This window comes from Myodes glareolus, chromosome 3, assembly GCF_982192425.1.
Source record: "Myodes glareolus chromosome 3, mMyoGla1.1, whole genome shotgun sequence".
NCBI classification, from domain to species: Eukaryota; Metazoa; Chordata; class Mammalia; order Rodentia; family Cricetidae; genus Myodes; species Myodes glareolus.
This window is the reverse complement of record NC_142028.1, coordinates 53,325,034-53,338,738: the sequence shown is the minus strand read 5'-3', so window position 1 is coordinate 53,338,738 and position 13,705 is coordinate 53,325,034. Positions and strand designations below refer to the sequence as shown.

The 13,705-nt window shown below is 42.6% G+C and overlaps 1 protein-coding gene across 7 annotated transcripts in view; it reads left to right on the top strand.

Annotated features, from left to right (window-relative positions):
- The window catches only part of Mitf (melanocyte inducing transcription factor), a 220,419-nt gene that overhangs the window by 111,588 nt on the left and 95,126 nt on the right, over window positions 1-13,705 (top strand). The window lies entirely within an intron of this gene.

Below are 13,705 nucleotides of genomic sequence, written 5' to 3'. Positions count from 1 at the left end.
TTGTCTTCTGGGAGGCTGTTGTCTGCACTGTACCACAGCCAGCAGCATCTCTGACCTTCTCCGCTCAATGGTGCCAGTAGCACCCCTTCCTCATTTGAAAAATTAAAAAAAAAATGTGCCAAGGCCTTTGTTCCCAGGACCTGCTGGTACAGGAGTTATCACTGCTTTGAGAAGCATGGCTCTTAGCCTCCTGTTGCTACAGAGGGGATCCTGGGCTTTCCCTTCTTCCCCATCCCAGCCCCATGTGGGTGACTCTGAGCAGGGATATCTTCTGTCTTTGGACTTTTGCTGTCCTGGTCATCAGCCCTGTTCTGTTACAAGTCCCTGTTTCGGCATTCTCATGAACCACAGGCCTCCCTTGTCCTGAATGCCCTCAAGCCTTGTTTACTTCCTCATTCTGGGGAGACCACCATGCTCACTGTGTTTATAAAAAGCAAATAAGAGAGAGAAAATAAATTGCATATTTTTTGGACTTTTCAAGATAATATTGAATACATGTTAATAAAGCTAAAATGCTGCTAAGTTATATGATGCCCATATTTGAAATGCATATATAAAAATTATTTATTTTCTGTAGATGGGTGTTTTGCCTGCATGTTTACCTGTGCACCATGTGTGTTGCCTGGCGCCTGAGGAGGCCAGAAGAGGGCATTAGCTTACTGATCCTGGAATTATAAACTGTTGTGAGTCTCGTGCAGGTGCTGAGAATGAAACCTGGGTCCTCTGGAACGTGACCCAGTGCTCTCGGCCACCTCTCCAGCCCCTGAAACACATATCTTATGGCACTTGTTCTCTGCTATGAATTTGAATCGAGTTCCAGAAAGCATTCGGACATGTCCAAAACATGGTTCATAGGCCACAAGTAGCCAAAGAATGTAGCCCAACACAAAACCCCAAAACTTCAGAATTTAATTTCTCAATTATGTGCATATGTGTGTGTGTATGTATGTGTGTCTATGTGAGCATGTGCACATAAATACCGAGGTCTGTGGAGCCCAAAAGAGGTCTTTGAGTCGCCGGGGGCCTGTATGTAGTTAGAGGAAGTTGTGAGCTGCCCTGCATGGGGGCCCCCGGGAATCAAATAGGAGTTCCTCTGCAAGAGCAGTAGGTGCTCTGAATTGCACAAAAGCTCATTTAAAGTATTCTAAGTACTTTCTCTCAATTGTGTGGTTCTTAAGTAGAAAATTTGTAGATGACAATATTGTATTTAAGCATGATAAGGCTGACATGCATTGATAAGACTTTTTTTACCTATAAAATGAAGATTTGAAACATGTAAATTAAAAATATATTTAGAACTCTCCCAGCTTTTCTAAAACTTTGTGTGTAAACCATTCCCCTCCCCCCGCTACCCTTTTAGGTGCAATGAAGAAGCCTGTGAAGCCTAACGTATTATAACATTAGCTTCATCTAGTGTATGAAGGTATTACACGGCTGGGGAGGAGGAACTATTTCTGGGAATGCCTTTTGATAATTCGTCAGGAAACTAGAATAATTCAAACCAAACCCACATCGAACCATTAGCTAAATGCGTGTCACAGAAAGGAACACAGGCAGCTCCAGCAGAGCGGTCTTCATAGACTAAACCATGACCTCCAAGCTCACCTGACACTCTGTCCTCGCAGGCTTGCTGTCTTCCTCTCAGCACAGAGGTCCTGTTTTCAGGCTCTGTCAGCACCCCCGAGTGTCACTTCCATGGTGAAGCTCTAAGTCCTTCTTGGCAGGACCCTTCATTTCCTGCACGGAATCCTATCTGCAAGTTACGCTCTTTTTCCACAGTGAGTGAGAGATTAGGGCTAAGCTTGCCCGCGACGATATCAGAGCCCTGTATATGGCACTGTTTTATCACACTGAAATTCCTCGTAGCTGTCAGGGCCTCACTGCAGTGCAGGAGGCCATTATTCCTGGGCTGTGTTTCGTTTTGTTTCCCTTGGAAGATTCGGGCACATTCTTCGTTGCTCTCAAGGGCTGTTTCTCAGACTCCAGCTATTCCCCTGCTAAGTTCATTGCTTTTGCTCCTAGATACAACATAATGCTTCACATACTAAACATAATTCGAGGGAATGTTATGAAGTGGTTTGGACACAAGTACAAGTATGCTTTAAGGGCATATAATGAAACTGAAGAGAACGTTTAGATTCTTTCAAGATGTGTAGTCTGGGATGGTGGGAGGCCTGAGCCTTCCTCTTAACAATGGGCAAGTGTTGAGAGGCGGAAATATCAGCATCAGAGACTCCCCCCGCCCCCACCCCAGGATGAAAGAAATCCGAGAGGCCCCTTTCAGCGCGTGACTCCAGGGTTAGTTAATGTGGAGTCAGTGTGTCCGGATTTGAAACCATCTTGAACCCCACTCTTAGGAGACCTCGCTCAGGATTTACTGTCTTTCAGCCAGTCAGCTCTCAGTTCCCAAAGACCGTGTTTTCCCTAGAAAACCGTCTTGAATCATTCTTTTCTGAGAAATTCTTCATACCTTTTCCCATTACCGTGTGTTAACAGGATCTTCTTTTATTTATATTTAAAACTTTACTTATTTATTTGTTTGTGGTACAGCATGCATGTGGAATTCAAGAGACAACTTGCAGGTATCACTTGCCTTTTTTTTTTTTTTAACATATGGGTCCCAGGACTGAATTTAGGTGCTTGAGGGCAGGTTCCTTGACCTACTGAACAATGCAACAGTGCTTTATTTTTTTTCCTGGTCATTGTAACGTCACATTTTTTTCAATCCGCTTAAAGTCAGATAATTTAAGGCGAATTGTGTTTCTTTCTAGTAAATGCCATTATTTTAACTCCTGCTCATGACCATTCAGAGAAGTCTACCCTAGTCTTTGTGTTGCTTTAGGCAGTCGGGCTCTGGCCGCAGGTGGCTGTGAGGGCACCATGGTGACAAATCAATCATTACCCACGGCCCAGTGGCTGCTCGGTGTCTCCCTGGTGTGGAGCTGTGCGTGGCTAGTGAACAGAGGGGTACACTGCATAGATACGGCCCCTGCCTCCGTGGAATGCAGAAGCCCATGGGGGCTGGGTTAGGGACTCCCGCCCCTGGTTCTAATTTTAGAACCGGTTCGCTTGTGTGATCCTTGAGTGGCTTTCAGAAACAGGAACCAGAGGACTATGGGGTGTGGAGTAGCAGAGCCCAGATCTGTGCTTCATTCATATGTTCATTTTTGGAAAGTCTCCACACTTCCGGGTTCTCACTTCCTTTATTTAAGTAGATGAAATCACTGTGAGGTGGGACCCACGAGTGTGAGGCACAGTGAGCCGGTCCACCGAGGAATTCTCCGTCTCTGTCTCTCCTACTTCTTTCTCTTGAAAAGGAACCAGAGACGTGAGCTCACTTAGTCTGCCCCATCATGCAGTTTTCCCAGTTTCCTAATGAAAGTGCATCCCTAGTGGGCTCAGCGCTGGGAAGCAGGTCCCTTCCTTTGGTAGTAACAATCTTATTGTGCGTAGTTAGGACCATGGGCTGTGCAGTTCCCAGGCTGTCCTTTTAAATAAGCAAATAAATGCTTATTGTTAACACAAGCATTTCGTTTTAGACTCTAGTATCCATGATTTGATTGAAGTATTTTAGGCGTAGATCAACCAGAATCTAAGCTCTAGCAGGTCTTCACATCTTTGTTGAACCAGTTAGGTTTAGTAAGAATATTTTTATTTTTCTAAGTGTTATTCATGATTCTGTTAATATTGTTTAAACATAAATTTTTTTTTGATATTGGAAGCCAGATTAACTTGACTTAAGTAACTGTTACTTCCATGGCTTCACTATCTGAGCATTGTCAGTGTTTAGTGACATCTCATGAGAGACAGGCAGCTTTGCTGAGCACTAGATATTTAAGAATGCAAAGTTTAATATTTTAGAACAAAGTTATAATTATTCCTTTACGACTCTTCATAGCAGTACTGTTTAAAATTATAAAGACTGTTAGTTTAAAATATTGGTTGCCTTACCTGTTAGCATCAACATAAATATATGCCTTGATTATAAGCAGGGCTCCCTAGAGTGTGAATTAGGTACGGAAAGCTAATATGTATCTAGTTTATTATGAGTGATTGGATTTAATCAACAGACAGGAAAGGTTTCTGTGCAAATATTATTTTTCCCAATTTAAATACCGTTTGCTCAGCATAACCGAAGCAGATGTCATTAGTACAAGAGTGAGTGTTTGAGCTACTTCAAACATTTGGGAAATTTGCTGTTAACACAGATTCCGGGTCAGGTGACCTACTGCATGCAGACAGTCCCGAGTGCTGTTTTGATAAGTTTTGAGTCCTACTAATTTTTCTATTTAGAGATAAGAGTTCTCACTTGACCCCAAGTTTTACGTTTACATAGTAAAACTTTAAATTGCAGACATAACTGACACATGGAGCCAGAATTGGCGGCTCCTGCTGAATTTTCGTTTGCAGCCAAGACAGCCATTGGAAAGGCGGCTGGTTCTCTGGTAGCAGAAGTCACAGAGAGCTGCCGCCATTGCAGGTCTCGTTTATCCAATGTTGACTCACACGTGCATCTAGTCCTCCCTTCAGTTCGATTTTACTTTTATGTGTGTGAGGGTTTTGCATACATGTATGGTTTTGATTTACGTTGTGCTTTATGCCTACAGCATCAAGAAGAGGGTGCTAAATCTGCAGAACTGTTATGGATGCTTGTGAGCATCTTTGTGGATGCAGAGACCCAATCAGGGGTTCTCTGCTAGAGCATAGAGTGTTCTTAAGCCATCTCTCCGGTCACACTGGCCCCTTCTTGAACTTACATAATATTTGGATGCATAAAGTTACTTCATGGTTTGAAAAGCACCTTAACTTTTATCTCTGAATAGTCATTGTTCTTTGTTTTAGTATGCAAAGTTCTTAGAGACTCAGTATAACGCTGGTTTCGAATTGCCTATCAGTGTTCTGAAATATAGTTCCCATCTCTTAGGCGGCACTGAGTGAATGCTATTTTCCAGGTACTCTGTTAAGAACTTTTCCTGCCGTACCTTACTCTAGTATCGCATTTGTGCCTAGGAATTAAATGACTTGCCCAGGGAAATCTTTTCTGGGGACAGGCATGCTTCTATGTCCACACTGAATAACTATACTATGCATTCTTTAGTTGGCCAAACGATGCTGTGTTTGAGTCCAGTTTAGAGACAGTGAGTAGTGTGTTTATAAAACAGTGGGCCGCTCAGAGGTTTGTTGCTTATGGTTAAAACCACTGCCTCAGTTCCTGACCACACATCTTGTAACAACTGGTATTTTTGCAATTCGTGGCTTTCAACCATCGTCCACTGTAGCATCATGGTTCGTGAGACACAGTTCCTCTCTCTACTCACTGCTCAGTTTGCAGTGCAGAGATATGGTCTTGTACAGTGAGCAGCGGTGATTGCATCATTGCAAGGGCAGCATCTGTGGTGGTACAGAACCCAGATGGTGTAGGTCATGAATTTCACACGGCCTTTCGATTCATTCAAGGAGCACGGTCAGCGTGAGTCTGGTGAGGCTGTTGCTAAACTGTATGCTGCTTTACGATGAATAGAAAGGAGTAAAGGTGAACGCCTCTGTAACAGCATCACTTCTGCTTCCCAAGTGTCTCTCACATTGGTGCATGTCAGGTCCTCTGCTTTCATACATCTTACAAGGCTGGAAGTGTGTTCCCATGCGTCAACACAGACCCCGAGGCATGCATTATGTCCTGCTGTTTGATGGCCCTGCTGTCACTCCACCCTGGTCTTATCACACTGCCTTCACATATTGAAACTTTAGCAGATGGAAATGTCATTATTTGACACGCAGCCTGTAAGGCGTAGGCCAGAAAACCTAGCTGCCCAGTTATCTTGCTTCTTTCTCTCTGTCTCTTTCCCACTCTTCTGTGGATTATATAGCTAGGACTTAGGAACATTTCTGCTGTTTGATGTCCCTGAGAGTTGGGGGCAGAGGGAGGTGTGTTCATGTTCCTCAGCACCCAAGAGCATGGCCAGAGCAGCTTAGGAAGCCACTTTGATAGCTGAGTATTAGAGTATTTAAAACCCCTCAGCAGCTGGACTCCTGCTTAGAAGGAGCTGCTGTCCTGGATTGCCTTGACCGAGGTCCCCTTCCTGTTTTAGCCCCATTGCCTTAAAAGGCAGGCGGAGGGACTCTGTTTGCCCATCTCTCCCTTTGTTTCTCTCTCTCCAGTTCCGTCTTACTCCATTTCCTCAGTATCCTGGCTGGCCTCAAACTCATGACCTTCCTGCTCAGCCTCCCCAGTGCTGGAATTATAGACAGACCTTTTCAGAATTTTTAAAACTTTGAACAGTAAAAGAGAAGTCCATGTTTTTCTTTTTAAGTAAGTTAACGGCCAGAGCAAAGAACCGTATTTAAGGTTCTCCAGTAGAAGACTGTATTATATAGTCATGTGGTGAATCCCTGGCCCCTCCGCAAGGACCTCCTGTTTCTATTTACCCTGTAAGGGAAGTAAATGACATTTTCCCAAATCTCTTCTTGGAAGGGAGTATCAGAGCTGCATAATCTCCCCAGAACCCCCAACTTCCTGTTGTTTCACCCTCTTGGTTTGTGTGGCAGATTGATGGTCTAGGGGCAGCAGAGATGTGGAAGGTGCCCTCTATGTTTTATTACCACAGTATTGCCCATTTGGATGACCTGAGGCTTTTACTAAACATTCAACATGTCCATGGGGATTTGTAGTGGATGGATCCTTTACAGAATTTAAAGGTACCAGCGAGTTTTATTCAACAAATAAAGAGAGCTTATGTTCTTTGGTATTTTCCTGCCTTCTATAGAGATGGCTTATACAGCGTGTACTATATATATGATTATATCTATATGACAATAGTACAGATACCCATTGCCTTCTATTAATAGCAGACTGCCCAGTCACTGTTGATGCCGGCACAGGTATTTCTTTTGAAGTGAACTCTAAGAGAGAAAATGAGAACATTGGAGCTAGAGGATTAATTTGACGCATTGATGATTAGAGAAAAGAGCCAAATTCATATTAGAAATATTTTTCCCTTCATCGCTTGCTTAAAAATTCCCCACAGAAAGACAGTGAGACCTCTGTCTGTATATTACCTTTTTATGCTTAGGGCAGAATTTTCTAAACATTAAGATTTTAATTAGCTGTTTGCATAAGCATCTCCTGTGCAATTTCGTAGTAATGATGGGATATTTGTAAGTCAGATTTACCTGCAGTAACCAGAGTCTCCTGTGGATCATCTTCTCAGCCTTGAAGGGCTTCTGTGGGTGCCAGGGACACCGAGCTGTCTTCCAGAGAATGCTGCTACATCATTAAGGTTGCAAGATCTGCTCTTGGAAGGAGAAAAAATAGAAACAAGATAGGAGAGATAAAGTGATGGAGTGGGACTGGGCAGTTACTTCTGCAGAGAAGTAGTCATTAAAAATTTCCTCTAGTCATGCTGTGATGCGGTCAATGGAGCCGCAGTTCCAGCTCCTGGAACGTCACACCCAAGTATTTTATCTACAAAAAGACGGTGTGCTTAGCCCCACTAAAGCTTCTACATAAAGAATATACAATTGTGTGTCCTGTATATGGCAGGGAGTGCCTTTCTAATTAATTAAATGCTATCATCAAGTCATATTCAATACATCTTTCTTTTGTGTCAGTCATTTGTCCATCCTTCCTCCAACCAATCCAGAAAATATTTGTCCAGCACTTGTTATTTGCCAGGTACTGCGAATAAAATACACACATTGCACACACACACACACACACACACACACACACACACATAAAAGAAGCATACAGGACTCTGCCTGCTAAAATGATTGCAGATTTGACTACGTGCTGTCAAAGAAAGAAGTCAGTACCTCTTCCTGAGAGAATTAAACCCAGAAGTGGATGTTTCTGCTTTAGGAAGGATGATCAGCCAAGACATGTCTGAGGAAGAGAGACCTACAGAAACTGCATGCCTTTAATCCTACTGCTATGGAGGCAGAGGCGGGCAGATTTCTGTGAGTTCTAGGACAGTCAGGGCTATGTAGAGAGACCCTGTCTCAATAAAACAAAACGAAGTAACAACAAATCTCATGTTGAAGGTAGGAGGAGCCAACCTGGGAGGCATCCTTGGGTAGGGGGCATGTAGAACATTCTGGGAGATCTTCCACGCCTCCCTTTGATAGAGTGTTTTGTGTGAGCCATGGAGAACAGGGTGTCTCCCATCTTCATCTTAGTCTTTCCCACAGCAGTAGGCACAGTGTCTGCTACCCAGTGACAAAATGTAGGAATCAAAAGATGGTCAAGACAGAGGGCCCCTGGGAAGGATCTGGCCTCTCCCAGCATGCAAGCTTGATGGTATAGAGGCAACAGAGAAAGTGCTGGGGATTGCAGAAGGCACACTGTGTGTTTTTAAAGGACACCAGCAGGTTTTTTTTTTTTTCAGCAAATAAAGAGAGCTTATGTTCTTTGGTATTTTCTGCCTTCTGTTGAGATGACTTATACACTGTATACTACATATGACTTTATCTACATTCTATTTATTTTTATTTTATCTGGATGGTGTTTTGCTTCCATGTATGTCCAAGTACCACTTGAATGACTGGTGTCCATGGATGTCAGAGGATGGCATCAGATCCTCCAATACTGGAATTACAGATGGTTGTGAGTCGCTATGCAGGTTCTGGCAATCAAACCTGGGTCCTTTGGAAGAGCAGCCAATACTCTTAACTGCTGAGCCACCTACCCAACCCCTATCTATATTATATTATATTATATTATATTATATTATATTATATTATATTATATATTAGTGGTTCCCATGTTGAACTCTAAGATCCAGATATCCTAAGCCATAACCTAAAAGAGTCTCATTGTTTTAATTTTGCTTCAGAATGGATCCTTTACACTATTATTTTTAGGATCTGTTCTTTTCTTTTTCCTTTCCTTTTTTTTTTTTTTTTTTTTTTTTTTGCTATTTAAGGAGATAATGTAAGTAGAAGGTGCCCTAAGTACTTTGATGAGTACATTGGCATGGAAACCATTGACTGGGGTAGCAACTTGGTGCTGTAGATGAAACAGACACTTTCTACATTGTATGCGAGAGGTAGCCATGGGACCCTGTAGCTTATGGCGCACACTAAACACTCAGTTGCTGTTGTCTGTCTAGGGAGTTCATTAAGAAGAGCTGTGACTTTCAGGAGAAGGAGGTGCTTTGGGGATAGTGATCATTTAATCTCCAGAGAAAATAAGAAACCTGAGCTTTGATAAAGTAGTCCCTTTGCTTTTCTTGAGCTACAGTTTAGACAGGATAACAAGTGAAGCCTCTTATCTCCTCTTTGTGGTGATTGGATTTTTTCTTCCCCAAAGATCCCAGTTTAACTCCCAAGGAAAAGGTGGCTGTCACGTGGCTCCCTGACTGTTTTAAATTCCATTTTAGTTAAGGCCCAGTTTTTGAAAGATCGCTTAGGTTTCCGATGACTCTGATAGATTTACTACGATTTAGGACAAGGAGGATATTCAAATAATTCTTATTTGAAATGAATTAGTCTGTAGGAAATAATTTTATTCTGCTTTCTTTGTTCTATCCTCCTCACATATATACTTCCAATTCAGCTTTTTAAATATAGTTCAAATGTGTGTGTGCACGTGCACACACACATGCATACTCATGTACATGTATAAATGTTTACAAACTCAGGATATAAATATAGATTATGCAAGTATACTTGTGAAGTTGCTGACAATATTTGTTTATCTATTTGTGGAACAGGAAGATAGCTTAGCGATTATGGGTGCATATTATTCTTGCAGAAGATTCAAGTTTGTCTCCCAGCACCCACCTTGAGTAGCTTCCAATGGCCTGTAACCACAGTCTTAAGGAGTCCAACACCTTCTTTTGGTCTCTGTGGTCACCTGCATTCATATGTGTGTGTAGGCATGCACATATACATGCATAGACATAATTAGAATAAAATTTTATTTGTGTTTGTGTAAGTGTATGTGCATGTGGTAGGAGGCTGCTTGTTTTTTTCTGGCTGCTCAGCCCCGAAATAACCACACAGAAACCATATTATTTGCAATACTGTTTGGCCAATAACTTAAGCGTATTCTGGCTAATTCATATCTTAAATTAATCCATCCCCATTAATCTGTGTATTGCCATGAGGCTGTGGCTTACCTGATAAAGTTCTGGTGTCTGTCTCTGGCGGGGCTACATGGCTTCTCTCTGACTCTATCTTCTTTCTCCCAGCATTCAGTTAAGTTTTTTACACCTAGCTCTACTCTGCCCTATCAGGCCAAGCCAGTTTCTTTATTAATTAACCAATAAAAGCAACACATAGACAGAAGAACCTCCCACATCATATGCATATGTGTATACACATGTACAAGCCTGTGTATGTACAGAAGTCATAAAATAACATTGAGTGTCATCCTCTATATTTCTTTTGAAACAGAGTTACTCCCTAAATCTTGGACTTTCATTTTCCCCTCAATAGTGAAAGCCAGCAAGACCCAGAGATGCTTTTGTCTCCACTGCCCTTAGAATTCTAGTTCCAGATGTTCAGAAGTCGGAGCTTGTGAGATGGGTGCTGGGAACCAAACTCTGGTCCCTTTAAAACATAATAAAAAATTGCATTTCATCTCACTTCCCACCTCCTCTCTCTCTCTCTCTCTCTCTCTCTCTCTCTCTCTCTCTCTCTGTGTGTGTGTGTGTGTGTGTGTGTGTGTGCAATGAACTCCAGGCTAGCTGGTCCACCAATGTCTTGCCACTGACCCTGTCTGTGTCCTCCTATCTTCCCATAGTGGTGCTAGAATTACAGACGTCTGCCATTACATCTGGGTTTTGACATGGCTTCAGGGATTGAACTTAGGTCATCACCTTGGGCAGCAAACTCCCTTTTTCTTTTTAAAATTATCTACATAGCATTTATTTTTCTCACTTTTTTATTCTTTTATTTTATACTTTATTGTTTTTAACTGAACTGTAGTCAGTATTCAACTTTATAACCCTAGCTGGCCAGGATGGCACTCACTGTGCAGAAAAATTGGCCTTGAACTTACAAGATCCACCTGCTTTTGCCTCCAGTTCTGGAATTTAAGGTATGCAATACTACCCCTGGTTTGGCAGATTTTACTCACCGAGCCATGTACGTCTCAGCAGATAGCAAACAGTCTTCATTACTGAGTCTTCGTTGCAGCCCCCAGTACATTATAGATGATTTCATTTCAAGAAATTACTGACTACCAAACCATGGGCTACTCATTCCAGTAGGGATGCAGTGCCAAGTCATGCGACATGGTTCCTGGCTCTCCAGAGACATTTTCTGAATCATTGAGTGGTGGCTTGTGATATGTCTTTGTATTGAGGATATTTATGTAGGCAATATGTAGATGGTGGCATATGTGCAAATTCAACTCAGCCTTCGGGCATTGCAGATTATGTGTCAAGGAGATTCCTTGAGATCATCAGTGCCATCTTAGTCATTTTAGGCTCTACAGATGGATTACACATATGTCTCTTAACAGTCATTTTACTGAAACATATATGTAAGTAATCAGTGGGAGTCCTTTGGGGAAGTGGATTGACTAAAATGGAAAGCCAGGGAATGCTGATGGCTGGGTATACCAAGGAAACACTGGTGCCATGTTCTAAGTGTCTGGAATTGACCCCATTGCTTTCACGGCCAATATTTGGGAGCCCATGGAAGGCGCATGTTTTTATTTTTTTTTGTGGGTAAATACCAATAAATCATATGTTTAAGGAAGTAGCTTCATGCAGGTCGGGGTAATGTCCAAGTCAGGGTAGAGTGTGACTAGATCCCCTGAGAGCACAACACCTCACAGACCTTCACATGCTAAGTCTTACCTCTTTTTTCTCTCCTGTATCTCTTTCTCGATATTCCCACTCACTCTTTTCTGTTCCCTTAGTTCTCTAGGTGGGTCAGCATTGATCCAAAATAGGTGGTGCTGACTACGCTTAGAACCACATAGGCTGTTTTTCTATTGATTTTTTTTAGTGGGTCAGTGACCGTGAGCATGTTGGCTACATTGCCTTATTCTTGTCTCAAGTCAGCAACGAGACAGTCATTAGCCCTTCTCCTTTGGTGAAGAAACTGGGCTACAGAAAGTTCAGTGAATGTACACAGGGTCTCAGGACTAGTAAATGTAGGGATTTAAACATGAATTCCTGAACACCAAGAAAGAACCTATGTGGGGTCGTTTTATAAGAGAGGAGACATGGCTTTTCAGTTATCTTCTTACAGTCCCAGGGAAGCCCCTGGATGTAGAAAGTGCCTAGCGACTTCTGGATGAATACAACTATTCCCCAGGGATTTGGTGAAATTTATTTTTCTCCTTTCTATTTATTGGCTGTTAGTTTTTACAAAAAAGCTCGTGCCCTTTTATTATCTTCGTCCCAATTTGGCCCTCTCTCTCTGGACTTCACTGGGCTATCGTCACCTCCTGCTGAGACCACTGCAGTAGCTAATATTGCCATCTTCTCATTGGCTTTCCACACAGCAGCCTGGTAGACTGCTCCTAAAATCCCGGTGTGAAGTCATCAGTCCCCCGCTGACAACCCCTTGGTGGTTTCTTTCCCACTGAGGAGCAACATCAGTGGCTTCTCACTGGGTTGACCCCTCTGGCATGGCCTGACCTGGCCTGGCCACAGCCTCAGTCTCCATACACAGCATACTTGCTCCTCGTTCTCGGCTCAGGACTTCTCCTGCTAATTTTCCCAGTCAGGGCTTTTCCATGTGTTGTCTTTTACTTGCCCCTCCCTAACTCCAGTCTCAGCTCAGAGAGTCTTGTCTAAGGAAGACCCGTCTGACCTCATTTAACTATTTTCATCTCCTCGTAGCAATTTCAGTATGTGTAATTATGAACTAATATGATTATTTAAGATGTGTTTCCCACTGGACTGTGCGATCTTAAGAGTTCGCATAGTCCTTGAACTGTTGTGGGTATTCAGGAAGTGTTTTTTCAGACAGAAGAGTGGATGAAAGAATAAATGAATCAAGAGGACACAGACTTTGCTTGGCTGAAATCCCTGGCTTAATATCGTCTGTCATTGGAGGGGTGTTTACAAAATATAATTCATTACATTGTAGAATTGTGACGTAGGATAACGGCATGCTTTTCTATTCATTAAGTTTGGATATAATCTTTGAGACACAGAAAGGTGAAGTCACTCGCCCAGGGGATACAGCTAGTCAGTGTCAGTTGTCTTTGTTGTGACCTTTGAATTGCGTGCAGGGAGAAGCTCCATCTTCTCATCACTCTGTAAGACAGCTCTGGTGTGCTGAGTCTGTAGCATAAATATTTGATAATATTGATGTTGTCATGTCTGCATTTTAAAGTGTTTTCTCTTTGAGAACATGCATTGCTATTTTTTCCCCCTTGTATACCAATGTATTCAGAACTGATTGGGTGACAGTCTGAAACACACAGATGTATGGCCTAAAGACTTGTGTGTCCAGAAAGAGGGTGCCCCCAGTGGAAGCACCAAGCAGAGGCCAGCACAGCCCTCCTTCTACTCTTGGGATGGATGTAAAGGTAGGGAAGATGGTGTGCATCAATAGCCTGTTAGCGGTAAGATACTCTCAGTGTCCAGCTCCCAAAACTGCCTGTACAGTTGCAAAGTTGGCAGAGATGTGTGCTAGGCTATGCTTGATATATCCTAACTGAAAATAGCAGGAACTGCCCTATAGCCTTCCTTGCTTGCTTCTGTGATCTTCTAAGTGTTAACAATCTACCAGTATGTGA